The 13,855-nt window shown below is 36.1% G+C and overlaps 1 long non-coding RNA gene across 5 annotated transcripts in view; it reads right to left on the reverse strand.

Annotated features, from left to right (window-relative positions):
- Positions 1-496: 496 nt before the first annotated feature.
- LOC118543837 (uncharacterized) overlaps positions 497-13,855 on the reverse strand; it is a 472,034-nt gene continuing 458,675 nt past the window's right edge. For all 5 annotated transcript variants that reach the window (XR_013440675.1, XR_013440677.1, XR_013440678.1 and 2 more), the window contains 2 exons: positions 3,574-3,691; positions 497-3,208 (listed from right to left, as the gene is read on the reverse strand). This is a non-coding gene — a long non-coding RNA (uncharacterized LOC118543837). The remainder of the gene's footprint in view (positions 3,209-3,573; positions 3,692-13,855) is intronic.

A 13,855-nucleotide genomic window follows, 5' to 3' on the forward strand; every position in this document is an offset into this window, starting at 1 on the left:
ATATATTTATATATGATATATATAATCTGTTACTATCAGAAGAATTTACTGTCTGTTCCAATCAAAACCTGGTGATAGGCAGTTGGGCCCTGGAACTCCTTCTTAGAGTAGTTACTTTAGGAAGCTTGCAATTATAAATCCTTTCACTGCCTCCTAGAGATGTAAATCTCCTACCACTTAGAACTGTATTCTCAAGGACCTGAGAACCAGTGTCTCTTGGACGTGCAAACATTCAAGGAAGTAACTCTCACTCTTGTTCCCAGTCCCTTTTGGAGGGAAAGGACCCAACGTTGTTGCAGCCTTCTTTTATTTCTTTTTTATTTAAATTCAATTAGCCAACTTATAATACATCATTTAGTTTCAGATGTAGTGTTCTTGTTCAATAATTTATCACTTTTAACACCCAGTACTCATCACATCACGTGCCCTCCTTAATGCCCACCACCCAATTACCCCATCCCCCCACCCACCACCCCTCCAGGAACCCTCAGTTTGTTTCCTATAGTTAAGAGTCTCTCATGGTTTTTCTCCCTCTCTGAGGACTTCCCATTCTGTTTGTCCTCCCTTCCCCTACAGTTCTCTGCCCAGTTTCTTATATTCCACATATGAGTGAAACCATATGATATAGCAGCCTTGCTTTAACTTGCAACACTGCCTCCAGTCGTGAAGATACAGCCGTTTGTTTCTCCTCTGGATAAACTCCAATGAACAAACCCATACAGCCCAGTCACAGGGACGCAGCCCCTCTTGACACCCTCAGTGCTTTGCCTCAGCATATCGCAGCCTCAAAAAAATCTCCTGCCTTTTGTTTCATGAAGTTGAGTTCAGTACCCACTGGATCCTCTTTCCTATAGCAATAGTCATCACTGAATAACATCTATACTCAGCACTTCCGTGTCTGGCTTTGCTTATCTTTGACAGGTGTGTATATGGAGAATGATCTCTTAGGCAGAGGGAAAAGCTCTCAGGTTGAAGTTTGCTTGGTGTTTCTGAGGAACACGAGAGGCCAGGGAGGCTAAATCAGAGTGAAAGAGGACAGAGTGGTGGGAATGAGTTCAGAGTAATACTGGGCTGTATGTCCTCATAGAACTTTAGATCTTACGTGAGTAAGATAGACAGCCATTGGCGGAACTTAAGCTGGGAATATCATGATCTGACTTATTTTACAAAAATTACTCTGGCTGCAGAGTGGAGAACAGACTGGTGGCAAGCTGGGGACAAAAATGGAAGAAAGATCGCCAATTAGGAGGTGATGGAAATGTCCAGAAGAGAAACAGCATGGATTGGACCAGCTTGCTGGTTGTGATGAAGGTGTTGAGAAATAGAGAAATAGATTCAAAGTTCATCTACTATGTAACAATGTTTTCATAAGCATGTCTTCCTGGTCAGGTGTGGAGAGTGTTCTGTGCTCTCCAGTTTTTCATACCTTTTTGATTAAAAAAAAAAAATCAAAACACTTCCTCTATCAGCCGTAACTGTGGTCCTCTTGGCACCAGCTGGGCTAACTGCCATCATCTTACTAATGATGGAATGCATGAGAACTTTTTGCACAAGTCAGGCATTTTAATTCTGCATTAGAGGCAACTTGATGTGCATGCTTTTGACCCATATGCAAAAAAATAGTCCATGGTAAATAAACTAGTCTGATGTACTTAATTGGTAAAAAAAAAAAAAAAAAAAAAAAAAATTATAACAAGACCATGGAGGAAATTTCTCTGACGGCAAATAAGTAAGTACCTCACTCAATGATTTTGCTTCCCTTCAATGGTCATTACAGACAAGATTTTGAATACTTAAGGCTTATACAATTCTGAAAGAATAATAGGAACATATCCAGGAGAGACCACTTAAAAGTGTTCTACAGCCAAGAATTTTCTAAAGCCTTTGTATTGAATCCAGGAAACATAGAGTTTAGAAAAGGGATTTAAAAAAAGATCTTGGGGTTCAACTAAAATCCCTCTGTCTAAAATATAATACCAAATAAAACCACTTAAAAAGCAATAATCTGGGAACCTGTTTAATCTCCATTTGGGATCTAGGATAGTACGGCTCATTCATGCATGCAGTGAACTTGTACTGAGATCCTCCTATATGCAACCTAGTGTTGCACACTGGATAAATCAGTGTGTTCCCTAAAGTGCTCATAACTACTGCACTAACTCCCAGTAGAAACCTCATCTTCTCAGCTGACTGACAAAACCTGACATTAGCTTAATTACTTTCTTTATGGTGCTTATCTTTAGTGTCTGAAGCAATTCACGTTTACGTTGAATACAGACACTGACCTCAGATTAGTTTCATGAACTAACAAAATCTTGATTTACTACTGTGTAAAATGGACTGTGGACGAAATGATACCTAAATCCCATTTTTGTATTCCTCTCTCAGAGTGCACTAGCATTTTAGTTTATTTAGAATGATCTTTAGGGGCGCCTGGCTGACTCAGCCAGCAGAGCATGTGGCTCTTGATCTCAGGGTTGTAAGTTCAAGCCCCACGTTAGGTGTAGAGACCACTTAAAAATAAAATCTTAAAAAAAAAAAAGTATCTTTAAAGATCCTATGCATTTGTCTCTAGCTGATTAGTCACTTCAGAGGTAGTCTCAGTTATCTGAAAATGACCATGGGGGACACATAAGGAGGGTGGCTTCCAGGAATTTTTTCAAAGTTATTTTATAAGAATTGTGAAACCACACTTAATCACTCTAAAATAAGCATGTCATAATTTTCTTTAGGGGTTTAAAGAGTTTTTGAAAGTTAAAAATTCCATCAACAGGGTATAGGATAGACTATTATGATCTCCCCTGAGTATAAACTCTCCTACATCGGCTTTTTATTCTTCCCATTCAGACACTGTGGATAGCTTCTCATTCACTTTGCATTATACCTCTTTCAGAAGGAACTGTGAAGATTAAGATATAGAATACCACTTGTCCTTATGTATATGATCAATCCAGAGTTATTTCATTGTTAACATTTGGCCTGGGATTATTGTTTCCAAAACTGGAAAAGACGGTCTAAATTGTAGTCTTATTTGTTATTTTCATTTCTTTGATTTTGACACAGAAAGTTCCCCTCCTCCTCCTCCTTCACCTTCTCCTCTTCCTTTTCCTCTTCCTTCTTCTTTCTCCTTATTTTTCTTTTTCTTCCTCTTCTTTCACTTTATTTAAAAATTCTAGGCTCCAAAGAGTATTGCTTTATAGAGTTGTACCTAAAAACGGTGATGAGAAGAAATAAGACATTTGAGGTAAAATGTATCTTTTACTCATTTCTCTATCTTCTCTGTAGGGAATGTTAGTAGTAGCATTAAAATAATTGTGAACATTTTTTTCAGGCCTTTACGAGATATTAAACATTTTGGTTTATAAATATTGAGGAAAAAAATTAAGGGTAACTTTAGTTCACATTATTGTCAGAATATCATAAAACAGATACATCACATTTATAAAGTGTTTACTTTTGTCAGACCACAATTACATATCAATAGTTTTTACCTAATAAAAATCCTATATAAGAAACTTATTTTTTTCTAAATGAAGAAAATTAAGCAGAGAACAGCTGTAAAAAAGTGCTTACTGAAGATAATTTTCATTTCTCTCTTTTCTTTCCACAATGAGAGACATCATACAACTAAGCGCAGAGCTTCAAATGACCCTATCCTTGATTGCATTAGTATGAACTACTCCTGTCTTAACTGTTTAAAAAAAGCAAAAAAAAATGGTGCCATGAAAAAAAATCTAAATACTCACATTATCTCTACATTTTTATATGTAACAACCTTATAAAATTGACAAAAGAGGAGAGGAAATAGACAAAAGAAATTGACAGGAAAACCAAATAATAAGGGTAGCAGATACACATAAAACATGGTAATTGATTTTGTCATGAACTTAAAAGACAAAAATGGAGAACTTTCAGACAAGGAGTAGAAACTACGTCAAGAATTAAATGGATATTCTTAAATAATCAAATTATATATACTGAAGATAATTAGAGAACTAGAAGTTAGACCAAAGGAAAATACCTACACTCAATAACAGAAAAACAGAATTATGGAAAATAATAGAAAATGCTCTGAGAAACATCCACTTTGTGAAATGGTAGAAAGAGTTAACACACATTTAATTAGAATCCAGAAGGGAAAAGAAGAGAGTGGTAACACTTGAAAAAATAATTGCTGAGTTTTCAAAACTGTCGAAAGATCAAGTCAGAGCCTCAAGAAATGCTACCAATTCCAAGCAGGAAAATACAAATAAAGTGACACATAGAAAGATCATAATAAAACTGAACGCATTAAGACCAAAGGAAATGTTAAAAGCAATCAGAGAAAAGACATGTTGCTTTCAAATGAGTCTAACAGATTGCATATCAAAAAAATTAATAGAAACCAGAAAACAATAAAATGGTATCTTCGAGTGGTAAAAGTAAATGACTGCAAAATTAGAATTTTATACCAAGCAAAAGTATTGCTTAAAAACAAAGGTGAATTTAAGGCATTTTTAGACAAACAAAAACTCAGATAATTCAGCATCACCTGAATTATCACACTAAAATATCACAAAATGTTATTAAGCAAAAGCAAAAGAAATGGTACCAAGTTATAGTAAGGAATACAGGAAAGAATAAATATAAATACAAAGGACAAATATGCGAAAAAATTAAATTCAAATTGATTATGTTTTTTTAAAACACTGGTGAAAGTTATATATAAAATTAAAATACTCTGTGACAATACACAAAAGTTGGGAAGAGAATAGTAGAGTTAGTATTCTTTTTTTTTTTATATCAGACAAGTTAGATTTTTTTGCACATTTTTTAAATTTTATTATGTTATGTTAATGACCATACATTACATCATTAGTTTTTTTTTTTTTTTCTGTTCCAATTAAATTTAATATACAAAAACAGTCACAGAACTAGATTTAGTTCAAGGGCCTATTTTTTTCTTCTTTTTTTTTTTTTTTTAGTGTTTTAATCAGGAAAGCGTATTGAATTTTTTTATTATTATGTTAATCACCATACATTACATCATTAGTTTTTGATGTAGTGTTCCATGATTCATTGTTTGCATATAACACCCAGTGCTCCATGCAGAACGTGCCCTCTTTAATACCCATCACCAGGCTAACCCATCCCCCCACCCCCCTCCCCTCTAGAACCCTCAGTTTGTTTCTCAGAGTCCATAGTCTCTCATGGTTCGTCTCCCCCTCCGATTTCCCCCCCTTCATTTTACCCTTCCTACTATCTTCTTCTTTTTTTTTTTTTTTTTAACATATAATGTATTATTTGTTTCAGAGGTACAGGTCTGTGATTCAACAGTCTTGCACAATTCACAGCGCTCACCATAGCACATACCCTCCCCAATGTCTATCACCCAGCCACCCCATCTCTCCCACCCCCCCACTCCAGCAACCCTCAGTTTGTTTCCTGAGATTAAGAATTCCTCATATCAGTGAGATCATGTGATACATGTCTTTCTCTGATTGACTTATTTCGCTCAGCATAATACCCTCCAGTTCCATCCACATCATTGCAAATGGCAAGATTTCATTCCTTTTGATGGCTGCATAATATATATATACACCACATCTTCTTTATCCATTCACCTTTGGCTCTTTCCATGGTTTGGCTCTTTCCATGGTTTGGCTATTGTGGACATTGCTGCTATAAACATCGGGGTGCACGTACCCCTTCAGATCACTACATTTGTATCTTTGGGTAAATACTCAGTATGAACTCAACAGGAAAACGAAGTATTCTTTTTTTTAAGATTTTATTTATTTATTTGACAGGGAGATAGAACAAGTAGGCAGAGCAGCAGGCAGAGGGAAGGGAGAAACAGGCTCTCCGCTGAGCAGGGAGCCCGGTGCGGGGCTCAATCCTGGGCCCTGGGATCATGACCTGAGCCGAAGGCAGCAGCTTTCCGACTGAGCCACCCAGGCATCCCAGGTTAGTGTTCTAAAGACCTTGCTTTGTCTGGGATGTAGAGCTGCCAGTGTTTCCAGGGATCGGAGGAGAAAACTAGAATCATTTTCCAATTATTGGAATTAGACTCATTCCAATTGGACTGATTCAATTGAAGGAAAGAAAGTAAAAGGAAAATAAAAGTGGAACAAATGAGAACCAAATTTAAAATGGTATAGATCAGTAACTATATTAAAATTACATTGAATAAATAGTTCAAATTAAAGGACAGCAATTGTCAAGCAAGAAATAAACAAAATCTATTCCAACCATATGCTGCTCACAAGAAGCACACCTTAAATATAAATACACTAAAAGTTTAAAAGTAAACAGATGGAAAAGTCATACCATTCAAGTATTAACTAAACAAAACTGGTTAAAGCTACAGGACTATAACAAAAATTGTAATTTAAAGAAATAAGTATTTTTAGGTATAGAGAACTATTATAAAATAGTCAATCTACCAGGGTGATATGGCAATTCTAAGGTGACATATCATACCAAGAGTATATCAAGTTGGTATGTACCATATAATATAGTTTCACAATATCTAAAGGAAAAAAATTCAAAGAAATTCAAGGTCAAATAAAAAATTCAGAATTATACTAAAAGATTTTATATATCCCTTTCAGTAACTAATCAAACTAAAATTAATATTACAAAAAAGGTTGAACAGGAATTACAAATTAAACTAATTATGTATATAGAGAACACTATAATCAACATCTCCAAATTAAATAATTTTAGTAGATTTTAATTTTTAGAGCATATTTAGTTTCATTGCAAAAAGCAGAAGATACAGAAATTTCTCATTTACATCCTGCCCACATGTGCATGCCTCCCTCATTATCCACATTCCCCCACCAGAGATGTGGATTTGTTACAATTGATGAACCCACATTGACTCATCATTATCACCCAAAGTTCATAGCTTACATTATGGTTCACTCTTGGTGGTGTACATCCTATGGGTTTGGAGCATTGTATAGGCATGTATGTACCAATATAGATCATACAGAATGATTTCACTGTCCTAAAAAACTTCTATGCTTCACCTATTCATCCCCTTTCCCCCAGTCCCTGCAACCTGATCTTTTTAATTGTCTCCATAGTTTTGCCTTTTTTCAGAATTGTCATATAGTTAGAATACTACAGTATGTAGCCTTTCCAACTGTTTTTTTTTTTCACTTAGTAATACATATTTAAGTTTTCTCCATGTCTTTTTGTGGTTTGGTAGCTCAGTTCTTTTTTAGTACTAAGTAATATTTCTTTGTCTTGATATACAGTTTCCTTATCCATTTATCTACTGAAGGACATCTTAGCTGCTTTCAACTTTTGGCAGTTGTGAATAAAACTGTTATACATATCCATACCCAAATTTTGTATGGCCAAAATTTTCAACTTCTTTAGGTAAATACCGAGGAGCACTATTGCTGAATTGTATAAGAATATGTTTTGTTTCATTTTGTAAGAAACTACCAAACTGTTTTTCAAAATGGTTGTACTATTTTGCATTCCCATCCGGAATGAATGAGAGAGTTCCTGTTGCTCCACATCCTTGCCAGTATTTGGGGTTGGCAGTGTCCCGGAGTTTGGCCATTCTGATAGTTTTGTCGTAGTATCTCATGGTTGTTTTCATTTGCATTTCCTGATGGTGTGTGATATGGGGCATCTTTTCATGTGCTTATTTGCCATTTGTATGTCTTCTTCAGTGACGTGTCTATTAATGTCTTTGGCCTGTTTTTTTGTGGGGTTTTTTTTGGGGAGGGGGATTTTTGTTTTATTTTACTCAGCATAATTCCTTCAAGATTCTTCCAAGTTGTGCATACCAATATTTGGCCTGTTTTTTAATTGGATCGTTTGCTTTCTTATTGTTGAGTTCTAAGAGCTCTTTGCAATTTTGGGATAACAGTGCCTTCTAAGATGTGTCTTTTGCAAATATTTTCTATCTACCAGTCTGTGGCTTGTTTTTTCATTCTCTTGACAATGTCTTTTGCAAAGCACATATTTTAAACAAAATTTTGACAATGGAGCAAAGATAGTCTTTTCAACATATGGTACTGGAACAACTGGACATCCACATGCAAAAAAATGAACCTAGACAGACACCTTACAACCTTCACAGAAATTAACTCAAAATAGGTCATAAGCCTAATGTAAAATGCAAACGTATAAAACTCTTAAAAATATAACAAAGGAAAAAATCTAGATGACCTTGGTTGGAGATGACTTTTTAAACACAATACCAAAAGCATGATCCCTGAGAGAACTGATAAGCTGAACTCAATAAAATCTTTATCTCGCTTCACTTTACAGATTTCTTTAGACAATATTGTCCACACTTGTAGTTTCAACTCTCACTTTTTTGTTTGAACTCTAAAGCATATCTTTAATATAGACCTCACTCTTGAGTTCCAGATCCTTATTTTTAATGCCCCATAGTATTTCCACACTGATGCGCCACAGTCATCTTAGGTAAAACTTGTACAAAGCCAAAATTCCTGTCCTCCTTTTCCAAACATGATCTTTTCCTTTATTGCCTACGTTGATTATTTGTATTATCAATCATTCCATACTTAAGTTAGAAATCAATTATGTCACTCTAGACCTCCTCTTCTTTATCACTGATTAGATATACTTTATATCACTAATTATTACTTTATCACTGATTGTCAATTCTATTTCTTGTGTACTTTCTAAATATTTATTAGGTTAGTCTCTTTCTCATATCCACAGTGTTGGTGTTAGTCAGGCACTCATAATTTTCTCACTAGGATAATTGTGTTAGCCTGCTTCTCTGTCCCCCTAAAATTCATTTTCCATAGTGCCTCAAGAGTATAAAACACAAAATATGAATCTGACCATAACACTCATCCTCTTGCTTTTAATCCAGTAATAACTATCTACAGCATTTAAGATAAAACATAAATTTTATAAGATGATGTACAACTTTCTGTGTTTTCATCCACCTCCTCATCCTCATCTTTCCAGCATTATCTCCTACATCCCTTTCCATCCACTCTGTACTGTGCTCATATTGAACCACTTCATTTTCTACAACTCTCCATGCTCTGTCTCAGATCCATATTTTGTTATGTATTGCTGTCTCTACTGGGAATGGAGTCCCTTGTCTCTAACATCTGGTTAATTTCTCCTCATCCTTCCTAATTTCAACATTACTTCTTCCTAGAACCTCTATTTCCCCTAGGCTGTGTTTGGATCACTCTCCCTGTGCTTCCATTATCACTCTGTGCAAACATCAATTTGAACACTTAGCACATTGCCTTTTGATAGTTTGTGTGTGTATACAAGCCTTACTAACGGCTATATTACTTCTAACCCATACTGGATGGTTAGTGCTCTTTTTTCCAAGTAAATATTTCTAGATGGCATTATGAAATCTAGTATAAGTTTAATATTATATGAATTACATTATTGAGATTTGAAAAACCTGGGTGCAAGTTAGGTTTTGCTAATATTCTTCCTGGCTGCTAAACTTTGGAGTGTTAAAACACTAAATTGTCAACTCTTCAAGACCAGGAATCTTGCCATTATTGTCAAAATAGTAATTATTAGGTGATATCTGTTCATCAGTGTTCCTGAACAGATGATTGTCTGATGGATCTTTGGAAGAAATTGATAGTAAAGGATGGTTCAGTGCCACTGCTCCAAGGTGTTGTTGGGGTGCAACTTATCTAGTCTCAGGGCCTGGACATCGTGGCCTACTCTCCACCTCAGTCTGGAAGGCTCTAGCCTCCTTTAGCCAGCAACTAAGGCAATGTTTGCTGGAGGGTATTCTCAGCCAAAGACTTTTTCTGACAACTATTTTTATTGTTGCCCCTATGCCTTCCTTAAGTTGATGGAAATTGGACATATTTATTTTATTGGGAATTTTTCTTAAATGTGTATGCAAAGTATACAATTCTATAATGAATGGGACCTAAATCATTGAAAACCATTTAATTACTCTGCCTCCTTGTTTTTTTTTTTTTTTTTCCATTTACATTTCTCCTTAAATAACTAAACATGTCCTGTTTTTCAGGGATGTTTTTCTATAAACCTGACAAACGACCGTGGGTGTTCTCTGTAGTCTCTCTTTTGCTAGAAAATGAAGTTAAAAGTTAATCACAAATCAGAGTGCCATAATTTTTCATGGTCACAGCACAAAACAACATCAGGAATACATATAAAACTCTTAACTCTGGCCTAGAAATGAATTATCTAAAATTCACTTTGTGCGGGAGGATAAAGGTAATGATATTTGTGTTTTCTAGGTCAGAGAATGACAAAATACCCTGGAATACATGAGTATTCTCAGGACAAAAACATGGGCTTCAGACTCAGAAAAAGCTCAAGGATTTTAAGCCTTTGTAGCAAGACTGCTATGTTCAAAATTCAAAAAGTTTCAGCAGTCTAAACTTTGGAGCTCGTAGTAAACTTTCAAATAAAAGTTAATGCCTTACTATACACCGTATTACTCTTAAATCAAACTAGATGGTCGGAGCTTTTTTCTTTTTCTCAAGTAAATATTTTCAGATGAGATTATTAAATGCACTGTAATATCAGCTTAACATTAAATGAGTTACATTATTTTGATTCAGAAATCTCAGTGTTCAACTTAGTTTCTGCCACTGACTTCCTGGGTACTAGCAGATCTGTACTCTCTCAGGACTTCTATCACCTAATCTCTAAAATGGTGATTACAAACAATACACATGTCACATATCATAGGATTGCTGGGAATATATGACAAAAGTTTTATTAGACAGCTATTTATACTATAAAATACTCCATATCAGTATTATACTTTCTTAATCAATATCCTTTCTCCTTAAATTAAGACATTATATATTATATAGATTATAGATTATATGACCCAAGCATCATATCTGCTTTTAACAAGGGTACTTAAATATTATTCACTAATTGATTCAGATAATAAGTACCAGGTTTTTTTGTTTGGTGGATCTTGTATTTTTTTAAGGTTTTATTTATTTATTTGACACAGAGAGAGAGAGAGAGGCAGGCAGGCAGAAGGAGAGGGAGACGCAGGCTCCCTGCTGAGCAGGGAGCCCGATGAGGGACTCAATCCCAGGACCCTGGGATCATGACCTGAGCCAAGGGCAGACACTTAACCAACTGAGCCATCCAGGTGCCCCAGTTTGGTGAATCTTAAATGGTAGAATGAGTTTGTAGATGTAGACCAATTGAAATGGTATATGGTCCCTGAAAAATAAATTATGCAGCCCCTGATCTTCATTAATTACTTTTTGGGCTGACTTTTGAATTTTTGCAGTTCATTTATCCATTCTCTTTACCACTCATACAGCAAGTTTTTAGTAAATCTCATGTCATGTTCCAGGCATTGGATTATGTGAATAAGACAAAATCCTTAAATTTGAAGCAGTCATAATATTGGAGAGAGAGACAAGCAAACAACAACTAAAATGCTATATACAAGTGCTAGGATACATGTAGGCAGAGGGTACTGTGGGAAGATGGCTTCCCAGAGGAGGTGACTTCAGAGTTGAGCTTTTAAAAGTGAGTAGCAGATGCAGTTAGCTCCCCAAAACAGTACAATAAGGGATAAGGAGCAGTGGGGTAAAGAGATGCCCTCAAGGCAGGAAAGAGCATGTGTTTTTCTCAAGGCAAGAGGAGCATATGTAAGAATAGAAATAGAAAGAAAAAAGAGTCTATTTCAGCAAAATCACTATAATCCTCACTGGCAAGGTTCTCTTCCCTGCTGTGGAGAAAGAAAAGAGCACATTCAGGAACTCGAAGAGGTTCAGTGTGGTAGGAACCCAAGACAGAAATCACAACATGGCTGGAGCAAGACTAGGAAGAGAAGCAGAAGACAGATCATGAAGTGCAGTATGTACTGTGCTGAGGAGTTTGAATTTTATTATTGAAGGCTGTGAATACCTGTGCAAGAATTTTGAGCAGGGTTGTGATTTGATTGGTTTAGATTTCATGTGTATTAAAATCTGATGGTGGTGTGGATTGTGGATTGACCGGACTAATGATCAACACTGACGCCATGACCTATGGGAGCCAAGAAAAAAGTGTGAACTGAGAACTTGTCAGTGGAGACACACTTTGGAGAATCTCAGAGAGTAAGACTTGTCCCTTACTAAGAACCATCAGTGTCTTTTCGGTTCCAATAAAAATAAAATCCAATCTCCTTATCATGCCCTTAAATTCTCTGCAAAACCTGGCTTCTAAGTGACAATAGATGGCAATATAACACAGGGTCAAAAGAGTGAACTTGTCTATATTTCAATCTCAGCTTACCAATTAGTACATGTGTAAATTACTTAACCTCCATGTGATTTAGTTTCTTAATTCCTAAAATAAGGCTAAAAATCATAAAGTCAATATGAGAGTAAAATATGATAATCCACTTCAAATTCTTGCACAATAATTAGGCTATGCAAAGCACTCAATGAATGCCAGCTAATCAACACATTTCAAGCCATTCTCTATATTCATATACTTCAACTTCAATGGCCTTCTTAAAGACTACAGAATGAACTTACAGGTTTTGGAGGATTGAAACTTTTTGTCCTAAATTTAGCCTGGAACACTCTTTTTCCAATGGGCTTGTTCCTTTATATCCTTCAGCTCATGGCTTGAAGAAACCTTCCTTGAGCACTATGTAAAATATATACCCTCCATTATTCTTTATCATGTCAACCTGGTTTTAGTTTTCATAGCATTTAGCGTAAGCTCTAGTCATTTAGTTTATTTACTTGCTTACTTGTTAATTGTGTGTCTCCCCAACTAGACTAACAACTCCGTAAGAATTCCTTATTCTCTTGTGTAACTCTGTATCCATCAATCCTAGGTCAGCATCTACTGAAAAATAGGTTTTAATAAATAAATGTTAAATGTAAACAAATATAGTACAACATCCAGACTTGAAGAGTGATCCAATGTGGAAAGCATGGACTAATGGCAAAGGAGAGGTCATCAAGCATGATGCATATAAGGGGAGGAGCCACTTGGGTGGTGAAGAAAGATGAACATTTCAGGTTTAGACACATTTGTGGGCACAAATGAAGCTGTGGAGAAGCCATTTGGATACCAAGGCTGAATCTCCAAAGAGAGGTTTGAATTCAAGATAGAATCAATAGTTGTAGTTATACCCGTGAAAATAGATGCATTCACCTGGAAAGGGCTTTCTCAGTGAACAGCTGCAGAAGCTTGGTGAGGAACCCAGGGAGCACCACTCTTGGAGATGCAGATGGAGGAAGTCTGAACGGGAAGAAGACTGATAGGGGAACTTAGGAAAACCACCCACCAAACAAAACAGATGTGAGTGGTATTATGGAAGCCATGGGAGAAGTTATTTAAATCCTTAAAGATAGACCGATGGTCAGGGTTTTTAGCTCTTCCTGTAAATGTCTCAGGGACTCAGGAGCTCTTCATGAGGCCTCACCACTTATCTCTGGCGTCACTCTGTCCTTAAGCAGGCGCACTGTTTTGGGCTCTTGTCTGCTTTGCTCCCTGGACATTCCTGATCCCCATCTGTCATTATTTTTCCCTCCATTTCATTAGGCAAAATACTTTTTTTCTCCTACCCTTAATATTATGGAGATTTTAGTTACGTGGTCCAGAGCCCTCACTTTTAGCCCTAGTTTCTTTCACTCTGAATTCACTAGAGAGGTCTCTAGACCACAGGATTGAAGGTGCCTGAGATGCCTTCATGTGGACAAAGTTTCTCAAGTGGGTATGAAAACTGGGTCTTATTACTGACATTCTTTACCTCTTACTAAGAGAACAAGGTCATGTACACAAGTGTATACACTTAGAAAGGTCCTATTTGATGGTATGTAATTAATGGGCCAATTTGATGGCATGCTACATGAGTTAGAGAAATAAGTGAACCAGCATA

This window comes from Halichoerus grypus, chromosome 8, assembly GCF_964656455.1.
Source record: "Halichoerus grypus chromosome 8, mHalGry1.hap1.1, whole genome shotgun sequence".
In the NCBI taxonomy this organism is placed as follows: domain Eukaryota; kingdom Metazoa; phylum Chordata; class Mammalia; order Carnivora; family Phocidae; genus Halichoerus; species Halichoerus grypus.